General features: G+C 33.4%; 1 protein-coding gene across 1 annotated transcript in view; it reads left to right on the forward strand.

Annotated features, from left to right (window-relative positions):
- Positions 1–17,732, forward strand: part of ATP6V1A (ATPase H+ transporting V1 subunit A) — a 59,527-nt gene continuing 41,795 nt past the window's right edge. Inside the window, exons 1-2 of the mRNA XM_081301381.1 lie at positions 1–97; positions 6,818–6,881. The gene's annotated coding sequence lies outside the window, so the exon portion shown is untranslated. The remainder of the gene's footprint in view (positions 98–6,817; positions 6,882–17,732) is intronic.

Below are 17,732 nucleotides of genomic sequence, written 5' to 3' on the forward strand. Positions count from 1 at the left end.
CCGCCCCGCCCCCTTGCAGCTGAAGACATCCCCTCCCGCAGTGACAGAGCCTCTGGATCTGTGGTCAGTAGAGTTTCTGCACCTCGCGCCCCAGCAGGTGAGCTGCGACCGGTAACTGGCGTCTGGTGGGGATTGTAGAAGGGAGTGGGAGAAGACAAGGGAGACTGTAAAGAGTGGCCTCCACTGCTTGGGGTTTCTTCCCCGCTGTCACCGTGCACTGGCAAGGAGCTTATTTCTCCACATCTCTTGACCCCCCCCCCCACCCCTCAATGTGATTGTCCGGCTACCTATGATTTGAGGTGTCCACCTTTTCCGGGGTTGAGAGTGAGTGCGGCCATTATGGTTCCCTATTTGGAATCTTTGGTGCTACAGGTAGTAGGATTGCTTCAATCTTTCCTCAGGGTCTGCAACAGCCGCCAGCCCCCACTCCCCATTCCCCAAAGCCTATTCTTTGGCAAACGCCCTCACCCGGGTGAGCAGGAAGACAGGAGAAACCCTGGAGGCAGAGACATCTGCGGTGAAACAGGCTTGGGAGGGAATGTCACTGATATGGCTCTCACTGCAGTCACTGAAAAGCTTCCTTTCGAATGTGCTTTCTCAGTAATTCTAAGGGTTTTATCTGACATCCTTGCAGGAGAGGTTCTGTGGATGTCCGTCTCCTTTGGGTGGGAATGGAAGGGTAAAAGCAGAACTTACAACTTTTTCTTCTTCGAGAGGGTGGATAGTTGAAGGAATAAAGATACACTGTCTTCAAAGCAAGGGTGTTGGTAATGCGACATTCTCGATTGAATGGAGAGTCTTTGAAAGATGGTGTTGCTGTGTCTTGGTCTGCAGTAGGCCCAGGCTAGCTTATGGGAAAGTGACTACGTTTTCCTGAAAGGGAAGTAATTCTTTGGAAACTGATTGGGCTGGGCGTATAATTAAACCAAATTTATTTGACCATAACTTAAAAGACAAGAAGATTAAGTAAAGATACTGCTGGCTATTTTCTGCCTTTGGCATTCTTTTTGCCTTTCCTTAAAATCTACTTGACACTCCCAATCAATACCTTGACCAACTTTGTGGTAAATTTGAATTAAATAAAGCTTGTGTTTCTTTTCCCAGTGGTGAATAGTATTTTGTGAAAATACAGAAATTGTTTTGCCTAGGTTTTTGACTACCCAGTGCTTCTCCATTTAATATATAATGCAACAGCCAATGTTTTTACCCTAAATAATGTACTTTAGGAAAGAATGTGTTCCAGTTTGGGGTTAAACTTTTTTATTTGTATTGCAAACTCAGAAAGTTCTTGTTTCTTTTAAATTGAAAGTCCCTACCAAAAATTACAAATATGATTTTTGAAGTTTGAATTACACCTAATATGAAAAATCACATTCTGAGTTAAATCTTGTAGTTTTCTAACCAGTGTAATTGAAGAATCTCTTTAAAAGTCTTGAAAAATGAGGAAGATGGAATCATTATCTTTTGAGTTGTGAATGTGCTGACTTATTTTTGTTTTTCTGTATCTTCCAAATTGAACTTGTTTTGTTAAGGAAAGCTCAAAGTTAAACCTTATTAAATGATGGCAAAGTGGAAAAACTGGCCTATTGATGTTTCTTACTAGAAAACACAACCTTAATGATTCTTGATTTTTACCCAACTAATAAAGATCACTGTTGTCTTTTTTGTGGATTTCGAATTTTCGCACATTGTACTTATGACCTATTCTGGACAATAGCACTAACGATTGATATATTTATATAGCCATGACTATTACAGATGTGAGTATATTTTTGTTCATTTCATTTCTCCAGAGTGAGGTTTCCTGATCTTTAGAGGAGAGAAAAAAAATAGTGTTGCTTCCTTGCCCAGATGACATCACACCAATAAAGAGAATTCTTTAAGTGCTCTGGAAATCAAAACCTGTTCTGTCCAGGTACACCAGAATAGGCAAGGAAAAAAAAAAAAACAGTTAAAAAGCCAGTTCAGTACAAGAGAGGAAAATACCAATATGAAAGAGGTTGAATGAGTCTGCAGTTTTATTTCACAGTTCTTCCAATTTTAGGGAACTTATGAAAGAAAGAACTCAGACCACTGATGAAATTTGGAAAATTAGCAGCAGGAATTGGTGACTAAATTGTTGTATAGGTACACACACACACACACACACACACACACACATGATTTGAAGTTTGGAAGGCATTTTACAGACTATCAATTTGTGAGTGTTACATGTAGAAATTTTAACATTTATTGAGAAATTGTGTCATAATACACTATAAAAAAATACATAAAGATTTTTGTGTTAGGGCCCCTGATAACTCTTGTTTTCTTACTATGAGGTCATTCTCATTTTCACTGCCTTCATAGATTGTTATAACCACTAAGAATGTTTCCTTCCCCTATGGGCAGAGGTAATCTTACAGTCCTGTGGACTACTACACAATGTTTTTCTGTTTTTATTTCTGGCATATTGCTGTTAATTGGACTGTTCCTCCTTAAGTCATAAAGCTCCTAGGAGTTCAAGGACTATGTCTTTATTGTTGTTTCTTCTGCACAAGAATGCAGAAGTACCTGAGAGGTACTCATTAAATTGTTGATTGAGTGAATGCTGAACAATTAGACAAAGAGATTAAACTATTTTAACTTTTGGAGATCATAACTCCTTCTAAGTTCATACACTTTTTTTTTTTTTAAAGAGAGAGTGAGAGAGGGGAGAGAGAGAGAGAGAGAATTTTTTTTTAATATTTATTTATTTTTTTTTTTAGTTTTCGGCAGACACAACATCTTTGTTGGTATGTGGTGCTGAGGATCGAACCCGGGCCGCACGCATGCCAGACGAGCGCGCTACCGCTTGAGCCACATCCCCAGCCCCTAAGTTCATACACTTTTAAATATAAGTTTTATATTTTTAAATATAAGGTATTGGCTTTTAAATATAAGTCAGTAATAATAGTTTTCCAAATCATGATCAATAGAATAGAAACAAACTTCATATGGACTTCATTAGTGCAGTGACCAACTTAGGTTCACAGTATGTATATTTAATAATAGATATGGCTATCATCCAGATATGGGAGGGAAGTGGTAGGAGTAAGTTATTTTAAATGAAAAATTAACTCTATTATCTACAAGTGAAGTCGCATTAGACTAAAACAGAGGATCTTCATTCAGCTGTGCCAGCTTAGTTCTATGCTACATGCCTTTGTTGGGAGTGCTGGTTTCGGGTTTGATATTGAGGGTATATAAAGCTGTGAGTTAGAATAAGATGATTCTAGATAATCTATTAGAAAGTATTTTTAAAACTAAATGGTGGTTGGGCTGGGGATATAGCTCAGTTGGCAGAATGCTTGCCTTGCATGCATAAGGCCCTAGATTCAATCCTGACCACCACAAAAAAAAAAAAAAAAACTAAACTAAAGGGGTGAGGCTGGGGCTATAGCTCAGTGGTAGGGTGCCTGCATGTGTGAAGCACTGGGTTCAACCCTCAGCACCACTGTCTTTACATTTCGATTTCCCAAACTGAAGCCTGGGTTTAGAGTCTCACCCCAACTCTTAATAGCTGAATGACCTTGGGCACTTAAGTAAGATTGTTTCCTCAAGTTTAAATCTATCCCATAGGTGCCATTAAATTTAGATGAGTGTACAGTGTTTAGTACACACTTGCAAAGTTTTTTTATCATTAACTTTACTGACATCTACTTTGATTTTACGTAACTGAATTCCTAAAAGAGACTATATCCTACAAAACTTGACTAACACCCATTTTTGAGCACCAGGTTAGATATGGTGAAGGAAGTAGAATATGAAATGAGACTATTAAGGAAAAAACAAAGCAGAAAAAATATATGTCTAGCAAAGTTTCGTTTCTTTTCTTTTTTTCTCTTTTTCTTATGAGATGAGGATCTCACTTCACTGTGTTGCCCAGGCTACCTTGAACTCCTGAGCTCAAATGATCTTCCTGTCTTAGACTCGCAAATAGCTGGGACTACAGGTGCACACCACCGTACCCAGCTTCTAACAAAGATTTAATAGGAGCTGAGAAATATCAGCAAAAAAGTCCTGTATTTTATCAATTGTAGTGATTTAGTATTTTCTGCACGAAGATTTTCCAAAGCATGTGGTAATTAATGTGTGGAATCAATTTAAGGAGGCAGTTCTTCTATTTCTAATTTTTTTGTCCACAATGAATAATAGAAATATATTGTACAAGCTGTAGAGTGGTGTTATTTTATATCTTATTTTTATCTTCATGAAATTGACAAAGAAATATAAGGAACTGAGGAGACATGAACTAGATAATAGTTTTCCTTTCCTAAATTAATACTCACAGGATTAATAGTTTTGCAATGGTAAATATCAGTAAGTTAAACAGTAATTAAAGTATAGCTTCTGTGAGCTTATATTTCATTTTAATCGTAAAAAATATTGCTCCTTCATTCTAAGGAAAGATTTTATTAAAAGATTAAATATTTTCTTTAACTTCAGTTCTCTGTTCTTAAACTTAAAATATAATAAATGCATACATTCATTTTTTATTTATACATATATTCATTGTTTATTATAAATAGTGACTAATAAGAATGTATTCCATTTAATTTCTGTAGAATTTTAAAGTTAACTATTCTGTTTTTTTCCTATTATGAAATGAAAAAAATCTCTGGGTTATATAATTATTTTCTAAGTAGTGTTATATATGTACATATACTATACAATATTGTACATATTATATAAATATATAAAGTTTGTGTCTATACAGATGCAGCTGAAATGGATTTTTATCTTCATAGTTCCAGGTCTTTCTTTTCACTGGAAATTATTAAAACTATCCTAAAATTAGTTGTTACCATGAATAAAATTATGTAATGATGTATGTGAGATACCCCTTCCTGTCCATTGCTGTGTAGTTAGTTCTATTACATTTCACAGTTGTGAATAGCCTTCTTTAAAAATTTATGTATTTTCAGATTTGAATTCTTATATCCTGTTTTTTTTTTTTTTTCATTCTTACAGCCTGTGATTTTTTGTCACCATTATTTTTGGTATTGTTATTATAACTAACCAAAATTTTTCAGTTTCAGATCTTAATTCTACCTGTAGAAATTTATTGTTCTTTTGATGATGAATCTTTTTATTGAAAATAAGGTAAATGGTGAATGATATGACACACAAGAGTTCCAGATGTACTTAAGCAATGAAAAGCAGCCAGACTTTATGTTTTATTCTGATTATTTCTTAAATTTTTTTTTAAATGTTTGTTTAAAGGCAAAATAGAGGCAAGGCATGATGGCACATGCCCATTATCCCAGATATATAGGAAGCTGAAGTAGAAAGATTGTGAGTTCAAGGCTATATAGCAAGATCCTTTCTCAAAATAAAACGTATAAAAAGGGTTGAGGTGTTGCTTAGTATTAGAATGCATGCCTAACATGGATGAGGCCCTGAGTTTGATCCTCAGCAACACACACACAAGCACATAACGCATGTGCACACACGGCCGATAGACAAACAAAAACAAAATAGAGAAGGCTAGATTGGGAAATACCTGTAAAATTGAAGAAAGGGCATGTATATAGTAGTGACTATATATATGCAGAATGAAAAAATTTGGTAGGAAATGCATCAAAAAAAAAAAATAAGGATCTCTAGAACATTAAAGAAAGATTCAAAATTTATTACTATACATCTATATATTTGGTTTCTTATAATCAATAAACATTTTAAACAATTTTTGCTCGATATGGAAAATGGAAAATTAAAATATTGAATTCTTTCATCTTATATGTATAGATGTATTATTAGTCTAAAATATGTAAGTTCAGCAGAATTTTAAAAAGTAGAAGCTAATGCTAGTATATATAGGGAATTGCTACATGATAAAACAAATTCCAGTAGGGAAAATAGGCACATGTATATGATAACTATAACTAATTCAATTGGTCCATTTGGAGAAAAATATAATGGAGCCAGTGCTTTGCAACATATACAAAAACCTATTTCAGATTGATTGAAGACTGAAATGTAAGAGATAAATACTTAAAATATTAATCTGAATTTTTTGCAAATGCAGTCTAAGCTAAGGCAGAAAATGTAAAAATTATAAAGGAAAAATAGACATGTGAGCCTATATAGAAATAAAGACTTCTTCAGTGGTGATAAGGACAAAAGTTTAAAGTACTTATAAAAAGAGTTAACATTTTAAAGAACTCTTATAAATTAAGAAGTTCACCTGATACAAACATAAATAAAGCATGTGACCAGAAGTTAATGAGAAGAAAAATCTATAGCATGAAAAGTAACCTTACTAGTGATCAATATATTATCAATGAAATACTACATCTCTGACTAGCAAAAATTAAGTGAGTGATAAATCTGCTAATAAGGATGTACAAGGAAGAATTTTTCTCACAAAATGCTAGTGGAAATGTGAATTACTATAGGTTTTTATTTTTAGTAAATGATCAGATGATGTCTGTTAGTCTTGAAAATACATGTTTTTCCATTAGTCAGCCTCCCTCCATGGAATCTTTTCCTTACACATAAAAGCACCAATAATTAAGCAAGTGTTTACATGAATGTTGATTGCCAAAATGTTGGTAGTGGCAAAAACCTAGGAACCGAGGTATGCCTGTTAATAGGGGAATTGTGTAAATTATGACACATTATGGAATGTTGTGAAGTCATTCAATGATAGCAGTTGAATCTATATTGACTTGGAAGGATTTCTATCATGTTTCTTATGTGATAAAGGCTGAGTATAAAGAAATGTGTATAATGAGATTTTATTTTTATAAAACTGTGTGAAAACACACCATGACTTTTGTGTATGTTTATATAGGTTGTTGACATTGGAAGAAGAAAATAAACAGAAAAGGAAGGAGAAAGAAAGGGAGGAAGAAAAGGTACTGTATCCGCCATCACATGTATATAAAAATACATGTTTGTACATGCCTACATATGCAGTGTATTGCAGGAAAGGATGATCATCAAATTGTTCAGTGATTATCTCAGTGGGTAAATGAGCATTTCAGGTTATTTTTGCTTTCTTCCTTGTATTTTTCTTTATTACATGTTTTGTTTTTTTGTACCAGGGATTGAACCTATGGATGCTTAACTACTGAGCCACATCCCCAGCCCTTTTTTATATTTTATTTAGAGATTAACCACTGAGCAACATTCCCAGCCCTGTTTTATATTTTATTTAGAGACAGGGTCTCCCTGAGTTGCTAAGTGCCTCAATAATCTGCTGAGGCAGCTTTGAACTTGTTATAGGCGTGCGTCTCCATGCCCAGCTCTTTATTACATGTTTTTATTTTCACAATGAACATGTAGTGTTTCAGTAATTAGGGGGAAAAAAAAAACCTTTTAACATTTTAGAAAAGAAATAGAAGGCCAGATAGAGCAAAGAAGAAATTAACAAAAGGAAAAATACATTTGAAATGGCCAAATGACTCTTACCTAAAATATTTATTGTTGTTGTATTATCTTAGGTATCTGAGAGAAAAGTGAATAAATTATCCTAATAACTCCATAAGTTATCCTTAATTTTATGTATGTAATAACTCTTGGATATCCAATAAGTGTCATGAATACTGTATTAGAAAATAATAGGTATTACCAGATAAAGTTACAAATTGACATTTTGTTTTTGCTGTGGTATTAAGTGTTCCAGAAATACTTTCTGCCTTGGTGATATAGAGCATATTGTACAAGTATAGACTCTGTAAACTGATTTACTCTAACGACAGAATCATTATAATGATAGTCCATTATTGTGAACTCTACAAATTTGTTTTGAAGTCACTTAGGTTATATGGGGGGGAAAAAGTAATTTCAGAGTATGTTAAGAGGCAACATAGGAGGGGCTCTAGTACTGACATCAGAGAGTATGATTCAAATTCTGAGGTTTCTGGGCTGGGATTGTGGCTCAGCAGTAGAGTGCTCGACTAGCAAGGGCGGGACCCGGGTTCGATCCTCAGCACCACATAAAAAAAAATAAAGGCATTGTGTTGTGTCCATCTACACCTAAAAAATAAATATTAAAAAAAAAAATCTGGGGTTTATGCTTCTTAGTAGAGTGGCTTTGCAAAAATTACTTTTGTCTTTCTGTATTGCGTTTTTCTCACCTTTCAAATGAAGGTAAAAAGAGTTTTCTTCATTGAGTGTTATAATGATTAAAGGAATGATAGTATAAGAAAAATGATTAAATAATTTGACATTTAAGAGCAATGTTAATATTTGCCATTAATTTGCCTAGTTAATTGGGTGTGTGTGTGTGTATATATGTGTGTATATATATATATATATATATATATATATATATATATATATATATGGTTTTGGTTTTTGACTCAATTGTTTTAGCATTCATTGAATTATTCAACAATACTTTTAAGTTGGATAATCCATGTTCAAATGTGATATAAATTATATATTTAGATATTTCTGTTTTCTCTTACTGTCCCAAATCTTTAGCCTGTCCCCCGGTTACATATTTGTTACAAGTGGTAGCACCTATTCATATTATTTTGGACCTTCCTTTTTTCACTTAATATTATCTTGGAGATCTTTCCACACTTATACAGTTAAAGCTTCCTCATGCTTTTTAATGATAGGTAAGTATTCAGTTGTACTAATGTATCATCATTATGGTGATTACAATGAGATTATTATTCAGAGTTTATTCCTGATCCAGGTACTTTTCTTAATACTTTAGTTGTATTTACTCATTGAACAACCTTCTAAGATAGTTAATATTTTTTTATCCTCATTTAACAAATGATTAAAATTAGGCAAAAGGTGGTTAAATGACCAACAGTGTAACACAGCTCATAAGTGGTAGAAATCAGGATTTGAACTCCGGGAGTCTCTCTCCAGAGATTGCTGTCTTAATAACACTAAACTTATAGCCTATTATATCACAAGTTAAGCTAGTCTTCATATTAATGGACATTCCAATTTTTTGCAGGGGGAGGTACTGGGGGTTGAATTTTATTTACAGACAGGGTCTCACTTAGGCCCTCACTGAGTTGCTGAGACTGGATTTGAACTTGCAATTCTCCTGTCTCAGCCTCCCAAGGTCACTGGGATTACAGGCCAAGCTCCACCATGCCAAGTCCATTCTAATCTTTTGTATAAGAAACAGTAATGTAATGGGTGTTTTATTAATAGAACATACTGTACACATACAATATATCCTTAGAAATGAAGTGGCTGGATCAAAGGATGCATTTTGATAGGTGTTGTCAGTAATTTCCAATTTAGGGCTGCACAGAAGTTCAGCTTTGTCCTCAATAATTTGTTGAAATCTGCTATTTAGCTTGAGTCTTTGAAAGAATGAGTAGCTGAATTTAACATTTCTAGCTTCCCTGAGTTGTGTGCCATCTGTTATCATATGATAGCATAGGGTACAGTCAAATAGGATCAATGTAACAGTGTCAGTATAAGAAAAAGACATGACATTTGGACTTATTACTTTATAAGTAGTGAAGAAATAACTTGAAATGCTTCTTATGTGACTTATACATTGAAATTCTATCAATTGAAGTTTGTGTATATTGTTGAAAGAGTAAAATATTTTAGAAATTGTTAATTGTGAAATTTGCTGATTTTGTGTACCAATACAATTATGTAAGAGACTTACATAAGTAGGGAATTTTCAATTAATATGATCATTGAGTATACTAGCGAGCCAAATGTAGGAGTAATACTATCCTTTTCTGTGAAAAATAAATTATCAAAAATCCATGAGTTCCAATTTTAGGTAATACAAAATTAGACATTGAGGAACTTTATTCAGATGAATTACAAAATCCACAAATTATTTCAAGTGAAATATCTTCTGTGCAATACCTTCTATTTCCTTTCTTTCAAGAAAGAAAAAAAAAATATTTCTTATGAATGTAAGAAGCACTGTGATTGAACTCTTCAGTGTGATACAAAGGATATGTTTAGAATTACAGAATCTGCTCAGATCCCCAGCATACTACACCTGCAAGTGTTTGAATGTGCATTTATAGTACTTAGTATCGTTCATAGTTGTGTGTGTTTTAAGTATGACCTCAGATAATAATTATTTATCATAAATTAATTCTGTCTCAAATTAGAGCAGCATGAAACAACAGGAAATACCTATCTCTACCTTCTAAAGGAGCCATTGAATCATATCAATTTTGATGTCCAAAATATTAGAGCTTAGCCTTTGTCTTAGAAGAGAAACCCTTCTGTGCCTTATGCCTCATCTAAGCTTTTGTAAACTATTATGCTTTATCCTGAAAATATTGAGCATATAGTATTGCAGATGCATATCTGACTACTGTGCTTCTGAGCTATTAAGAGACTGTGGAAGTTCTCAGGATTCATTGAGCTGGACTGAACAAGAGAGTGCCTTTGTCAAGGAGTCACATGCATTCATTTTTAAGAAATAGACCAAAATCCATTTGATTTTAAGTTTTTATCTGGTTCCCTGATGCTAAAAGGTGGGGTTTTTTTTTAATCAATTTCTCATTGGCCATGTAGTCTTTTATAACTACTCTGTTAGTTGGCAAGAAAAACAAAAGTAAATATATATTCACTGTACATATTATGCCATTACAAGAATTGTACTGCCAATATGTTGTGCTTTTTGATACCACGGATTAAGCCCAGGGATGCTTTACCGCTAAATCACATCCCTAGTCCATTTTCTTTTTTTATTTTGAGATGAATCTTATTTGCTAAAGGTCTTACTAAATTGTTGAGGCTGGTCTTGAACTTGCAATCCTCCTGCCTCAGCCTCCCTTGTCACTGGGATTACTGGCATGCATCTCCATGCCCAGCTCAATACTTTGTGCTTTTAAAATGAGTTCTGTTGAGTTTTAATTGAGTTCTATTGAGCTTTAAATTGAGTACATTTAAATTTACAATTAGATAAGTTTTGATGTATGTATGCACTAATGAAACCATCACTGTAATCAATATGTCCATATTGAATCATAACTATCATGCCTTAAGAAACATGCCTCTTTGTAAATCCGTTCCTTCCATACTTCCCCAGGCAACCACTACTGATCTGTTTTTTATTACTATAGGTAAGCCTGCATATTTAGAATTTTTTATAAATATAAATATTTAATTTTTTGTTTGCCTTTTACTCATCATAATTGTTTTAAGATTCTCTGAGGTTATTACATATATTATTAATTTATTTCCTTTTATTGCTGAATGTGCCATTTTATGAAATATCACAATTTGTTTATCTATTCACCTGTTTGTGGATATTTGACTTCTATTTATATTGTTTGACCATTATGAATAAAGCTTATGAGAACATCCATATAAAAGGTTTTGTTTGGACATCAGCTTCCTATCTCATGGGAGAAATATGGCTGAATTGTATGGTAGGTGTATATTAAACATTTTAAGAAACTGCTAAACTGTTTTCCAGAGTGGTTCTATCATTTTACATTCCTACCTGGAGTATATTAGAGTTCTAGTTGCTTTAAATCCTTATCAATAAAGATTTAATCCGTGGATCAGTCTTAAACTTTTAGCCATTCTAATACATGTTGAAGGACATTTCATTGTGGTTTCATTTGATGTGTCCAGTGATTAATGATGATAAGCATATTTCAAGTAGTTCTTTGTTGTAAATATATCTTCTTTGATGAAATGTACGTTCAAATATTTTGCCTATTTTAATTGGATTGTTTTCTTATTGAGTTTTGAGAGTTCTTTATTCAGATTATGTGTCCTTTATCAGATTCATGTTTTGTAACTATTTTCTCCTAGCTAGTAACTTATTTTTTCAATTAACAAATGTCTTTTAAGGAACAGAAGTTTTTCTGTTGTCATTTGGTGTGTTTTTGTTTGTTTGTATTTTTGTTGTTATTGTTTTGCTGGCTATAAGCATTAAATCAAGGGATACTCTTATCACTGAGCTACATCCCCAGACCTTTTTATCTTTTATTTTGAGATAGGGTCCTGCTAAGTTGCTAAAGCTAGCCTCAAACTTGGGCTGCCTCAGCCTCTTGACAGCTGGAATTGTAGGTATGTGCCACCATGTCTAGTGAGGAACAGAAATTTTAAATTATCATAAAGTCCAAATTTATCAATTTATCAATTTCTTTTATGTACTATTATTTTATCTAACAATGTTTGAAGAAAAGAAGTTTTAAATAATCATGAAGTCCAGTTTACCAGTTTGTTTTTATAGTGTTGTATCTGTCAAAGAAAGTTTTATAGATATATAGGTTTGATGTTTAGGTCTATAATCCATTTTTAGTTAATTTTTGTATAATGCAAAATATGGATTGAAGTTGTATTTTCTCTCTCTCTCTTTTTGCATTTACATATCAGCTTTTTCTACCACCACTTGTTTTTTTTTTTTTGAAAGAGAGAGAGAGAGAGAGAATTTTTTTAATATTTATTTTTTTTTTAGTTCTCAGCGGACACAACATCTTTGTTGGTATGTGGTGCTGAGGATCGAACCCGGGCCGCACGCATGCCAGGCGAGCGCGCTACCACTTGAGCCACATCCCCAGCCCCTCTACCACCACTTGTTAAAGATGATATACTCTCTCCACTGAATTACCTTTAGACTTTTATCAAAAGTCAATCGTCCGTATATGTGCCCATAAGTAGCCTTTCTGAGTTAATAAATGTTGTAAATTTTAAATAGTATATAATACTAAACAGAATACTAATGATTAGACTTTATCTGTTTAATACAGACTTATTTGATGTTTAGCATTCATAGCATTAAATAAAATAAGCACTAAAGTTATTAGTAAAATTATAATATTTAAAATTTTTAGTAAGTTAATAAATTTAATAATATTTAATGTTTTCTTAATATGTAAGAATACTTGGTAATTTTTATCTCAGAAGGTCATTCTGTGATGGTAATATTTGACAGCCTTGGCCAAAAACAGAAAACATGGTGGAAGGGCATAACAGAAGAAGCCTGCTCACCTCATGGCAGACAGGAAGCAGAGAAAGCAAGGGGAGTGGGCCACAGTAAACCTGGCTAAAAGTTGCTAGCAAAATACATGCCACTCACTGAATGCTGTGCTGCCTTGAAATTACCTCTGCCAGATTATTTAGTCCATCACTTTAAAGTTTCAAGACAAGGCAAAACATAAACAAGTTCTTTGTCAGAATGTAACAGGAATGATCTCTAGTCCAATTGCAAGTAACATCCTTATTCCACTCTGAAAGTTTATTGTGGCTCACCATTTCAGAGATTTAGTCCATGGTTGGCCAGTTACATTGCTCTGGGCCCAAGTTGAGGTAGGACATGTCAGAAGGGCATGACAGAGGGAAGCTGCTCACTTCTTGGCAGCCAGGAGGCAAGAGAGCAAGCCACAGGGAAGATGAACCCTTCTAGGGCATGACCCCAGTGGTCTACCTCATCTAGCTATGGCTCTAGATGACTGACTACAGTTACCATTCAGTCCTTTCAAACTAGGATTGATTGATTATGTTACAGCTTTCATAATCAAATCCAGAAATTGCTGCATTAACACAGAAGCTTTACTGTAACTGATCAGTATTTAGTAATTTTCTACTCTTTGAATAATTGGGGTACTTCATGAATAAAGCAGACATTTTCCTGGCAATAAAGACAGGCATTGAACTCCTTTCACAGATTTTTAAAATTATAATAGTGGTAAATACTACAATGGAGCATTATTGAAGACCATAAGTACACACCCAGAGGAACTGAAGTCAATTCCTTGCAGACCATAACTGTTTAAATCCTCCTCTACCTACAGAAAATTTAATTAAACAAACTTTGGTTGTTATTAATCATAGTACACTAGGTGAACTATTAGAAATGCAGATTTCTTGCCCTCTAAATTAAATATGTCTGTGAACATTTGACTATAGTTACATAATTCCATCCAGGTTCTGAAGTGGGTTTTTGTTTTGTTTTTTGCCAAATTAGGCAGCATTCTTTCCTTTTTTATTCTTTCCTTGTGCTTTGGCTCATATTTTCATTGCAGAGATTTTCATAAATTTGTGAGTTGGAGGTGAACTTAATTTAATTAAATATTGAGTTATTAATATGCCTTTGCACTGTTTGTGACCTTTCTTCTCTTTGTAAAGACATCATTTTATAATATGAATATAATAGTATTTTTATGGCACCATTATTGATGCTAAATCTTGTATAGGCCTTGTATGTACATTGGTTTCAAATACTTACATTGTTTATATTTGGCTTGTTTGGCTACTCATATTTTCTTCACAAAGCAGTCAAAATTTTTTTCATTAAAGAACTGATTAGAATGTAGAGACTTTTCAAAAGAAATTTATGTGTATTTTAAACAATAGTTTTTTAAAAAATGAGTTGTACAATTTTTAGACTACTCTTTTTTTTTTAAGAGAGAGTGAGAGAGGAGAGAGAGAGAGAATTTTTTTTTTTTTTTAATATTTATTTCTTAGTTCTCGGCGGACACAACATCTTTGTTGGTATGTGATGCTGAGGATTGAACCCGGGCCGCACGCATGCCAGGCGAGCGCGCTACCGCTTGAGCCACATCCCCAGCCCTAGACTACTCTTAAAGAGGGTAATTTTTCACATATGATTACCTGCATTTAAAAAAATGGCTAGCCACTTCATAAGCAATTTAGCTGATTAAAAAAAAAGAAAAGAAAAAACCTATTCAAAACCTATACAACTATTGTAGTACTAAGAAGCTACTGAAGGTTGAGGATCTTTCCAAGAGAGAATCTGCTAATAACAGCCCTTGTCACTATGAATTTGGAGTTGCACACTGTTTGACATAAGAAATTTCATTATTATTATTATTAGTAGTAGTAGTAGTATATACTTTTGGGTAAACTGTCTATAGGATTTCAAATAAGCTAATAATTTCATTGTTATTTTCAGATTTTAAAGCTATTTCTAATTTTTTATTATTATACTGTTGAAGTAAACACAAGTAATTGTTTAGTCCTTGTTCACACTCCTGAGAAAATCCACAAGTACAATTTTTACATTTAAGTGCCTTATTGCGTATTCCATGTTTTTGTTCTTATTTCTTAGGTTCTGATTATTCCACTTGAAGTTGGCCAATTTTCCCTCCCCTGTATAAAAATGTACTGTACTGAATTTAGTTCTGATACTAATTTTGATTTCTTCTAGGACATTCCCCCAATACACATATTTTTAATAGCTCTGAAATTATTACCAATCCTATAGTTTTAAAGTGCCATAGTTTAATTTGTCAAGGTTTTTCTCCTCAACATTTGGTCTTAGTAGTATATCAAATAAAAGAGTTTAGTATAATTGTTATTATCTTAGATTAGATGAAATATGGTATTACTACTAGATAGGAGTATATGTGTGTGTTTATAAAAATTGCTTTTGTGATAAATCAGCATAAAATATCTATAGTATTGATCCTTAGTTTGTTGCCTTACTTTGGCTTTAAAGTTAATACAAATAAAAATATTCTAGCAAAATGTAAAAAAATAAAAACAAAAAGGTGGGGGAGGGGGGACACACTAGATACCCAGTGAGAAATATTGTTACTGGATAAGTTATGGAATCCATTTTATCAAACAGCGTACAGTTTAAGATGATAACTTATGAAGACTATGTAGTATATGAAGAAACTGAAGTGAACTAATATATGTATGAAGTTGTATTATACTATTGATTACAGTTATGTAAAGAACAAAATGGCTCGTGTGGACATAATACAAAAGTCAGTAATATTCAAATGGTAAGATGTTCCCATATTTGCTTCTAAAACAACTTTTAAAAGAAAGATGTGTGGCATGCTTATTTTCCTTACTTTTTTTATAGTATTTTCCTTACTTTATAGTGTTGGGAACCTTCTTTGGGCTCATTTTTTCCTTCATAAAGGAAATTAAGAAAATTTCCTAAAAATTTACAGACTAGCCTTATGGAATATTAATGGAATATTAATATTAGGTTTACTGTAACTTTTTACTTTTCAGTTTACCAAGTTTTATCTAAGAAATAAGAAAAAGAGGATTCACTCAATACTGTTTTAGGCAGCTTCAAATTTATGACAATTTTATTAACCAGAAATTTTTCACTACACTATTCCCCCTCCCTGTTTTTTTTTTTTTAAGAAAAAGGAAAAAGAAGGTTTATGTCTTTGCTAGCTCAATAGTAAAGCACCCCTGGGCTCAATCCCTGGAAAGAAAGAAAGAAAGAAAGAAAGAAAGAAAGAAAGAAAGAAAGAAAGAAAGAAAGAAAGAAAGAAAGAAAGGGAAGAAAGGGAAGAAAGGGAAGGGAAGGAAGGGAAGGAAGGGAAGGAAGGGAAGGAAGGGAAGGAAGGGAAGGAAGGGAAGGAAGGGAAGGAAGGGAAGGAAGGGAAGGAAGGGAAGGAAGGGAAGGAAGGGAAGGAAGGGAAGGAAGGGAAGGAAGGGAAGGAAGGGAAGGAAGGGAAGGAAGGGAAGGAAGGGAAGGAAGGGAAGGAAGGGAAGGAAGAAAGAAAGAAAGAAAGAAGGAAGGAAGGAGGGAGAGGGAGGGAGGGAGGGGAAAATAGTTTTTAAGAGAGAGATTATTTAGGAACAGTCAATTCCTGTTTTCTGCTTACTCCTTTTTCTTTTGTATTATCTATTGTCATTTTGACAAATAGTTTGGCAAATAATAGAAAAGCAGCTCCTGGAGTTATATTCAGTTTGACTGCTATAACAGAGACTTAAACAACAAACATTTATTTCTCATAGCTCTGGAGTCTGGGAATTTCAGGATGAAAGTACTTGCAGATTCTTTGTCTGGTGAGGACTCCAGTTCCAGGTTTATAGATTGCCATGTTGTTGTATATTCATGTGGTGGAGACCAGAGGTCATTGCTTTCCTTTCTCTTCCTATAAAGGCACTAATTGCTTCCCAAAGGTCTCACCTCTAATATCATTACACTGGAGGGGGCGGTGGTGGTGGTAAGATTTTAACGTATGAATTTGGGGGAAATGGACATTCAGTCCATGATAACATAGGATTAAAAAAAAAAAAGAGCTAGCTAAAGGCTAAGATATTGGCTACAATAAGATCTTTTCAATTATTTGTTATTAGATGTTGAAATAAGACCAAATTTTGGTGTCACTACTCTTATCAGTTTGTCATTTTGAATCAAATAATCAAGTAACATTTAGTTAATAGTACTGTTAAGAATTTAAAAGGATGTTTATTTTTAACATAATGTTGGAGTGTGATATGTTTAATAAATAGTAGCCAATATTATCTATTTTTAATTTCAGAACATTTTATTGAGGTTAACTGCTCTACAAGGCACTGTGGTATATGGAAGAAGTACAAGAATAATAAATATTCCTCTTGAGGGCAGGAATACATGAATCCACTTATATAACAGTTTTAGCATTGATCATAGCCTTCTAGCCTGTAAATAGATATTGTGGAATTTACACACTGAGTACAGTATTTAGTTACTTTCATTAAAAATTTGAGTTTTCATACTAAATATTGTGAGATTTTATCTACAAAAATTTAAAAAGAAAGAAATCTATTTTTAGAAATGCTATAAAAATTGTTTATGGACCAGCATAGTGTTACATTAAAATAATACAATTTGAATTCATTTCTCAACTTTAATGTCTTCTTTTACCTTTTATTTTCACTATTTCTTTTTCAGGACTGTCTTAAACAGAAAAGTGTGAGTCAAAAATAAACAAGTGAATGAAAGGTCTTAAGTAGAGGAAGGAGAATAGGGAAATGAAGAGGGGAGGGAAAGAGTTGGGGTATGGAAACTGAAATGAATTAAATAAAATTCT

Source organism: Spermophilus citellus (assembly GCF_964194105.1).
Source record: "Spermophilus citellus genome assembly, chromosome: 7".
In the NCBI taxonomy this organism is placed as follows: domain Eukaryota; kingdom Metazoa; phylum Chordata; class Mammalia; order Rodentia; family Sciuridae; genus Spermophilus; species Spermophilus citellus.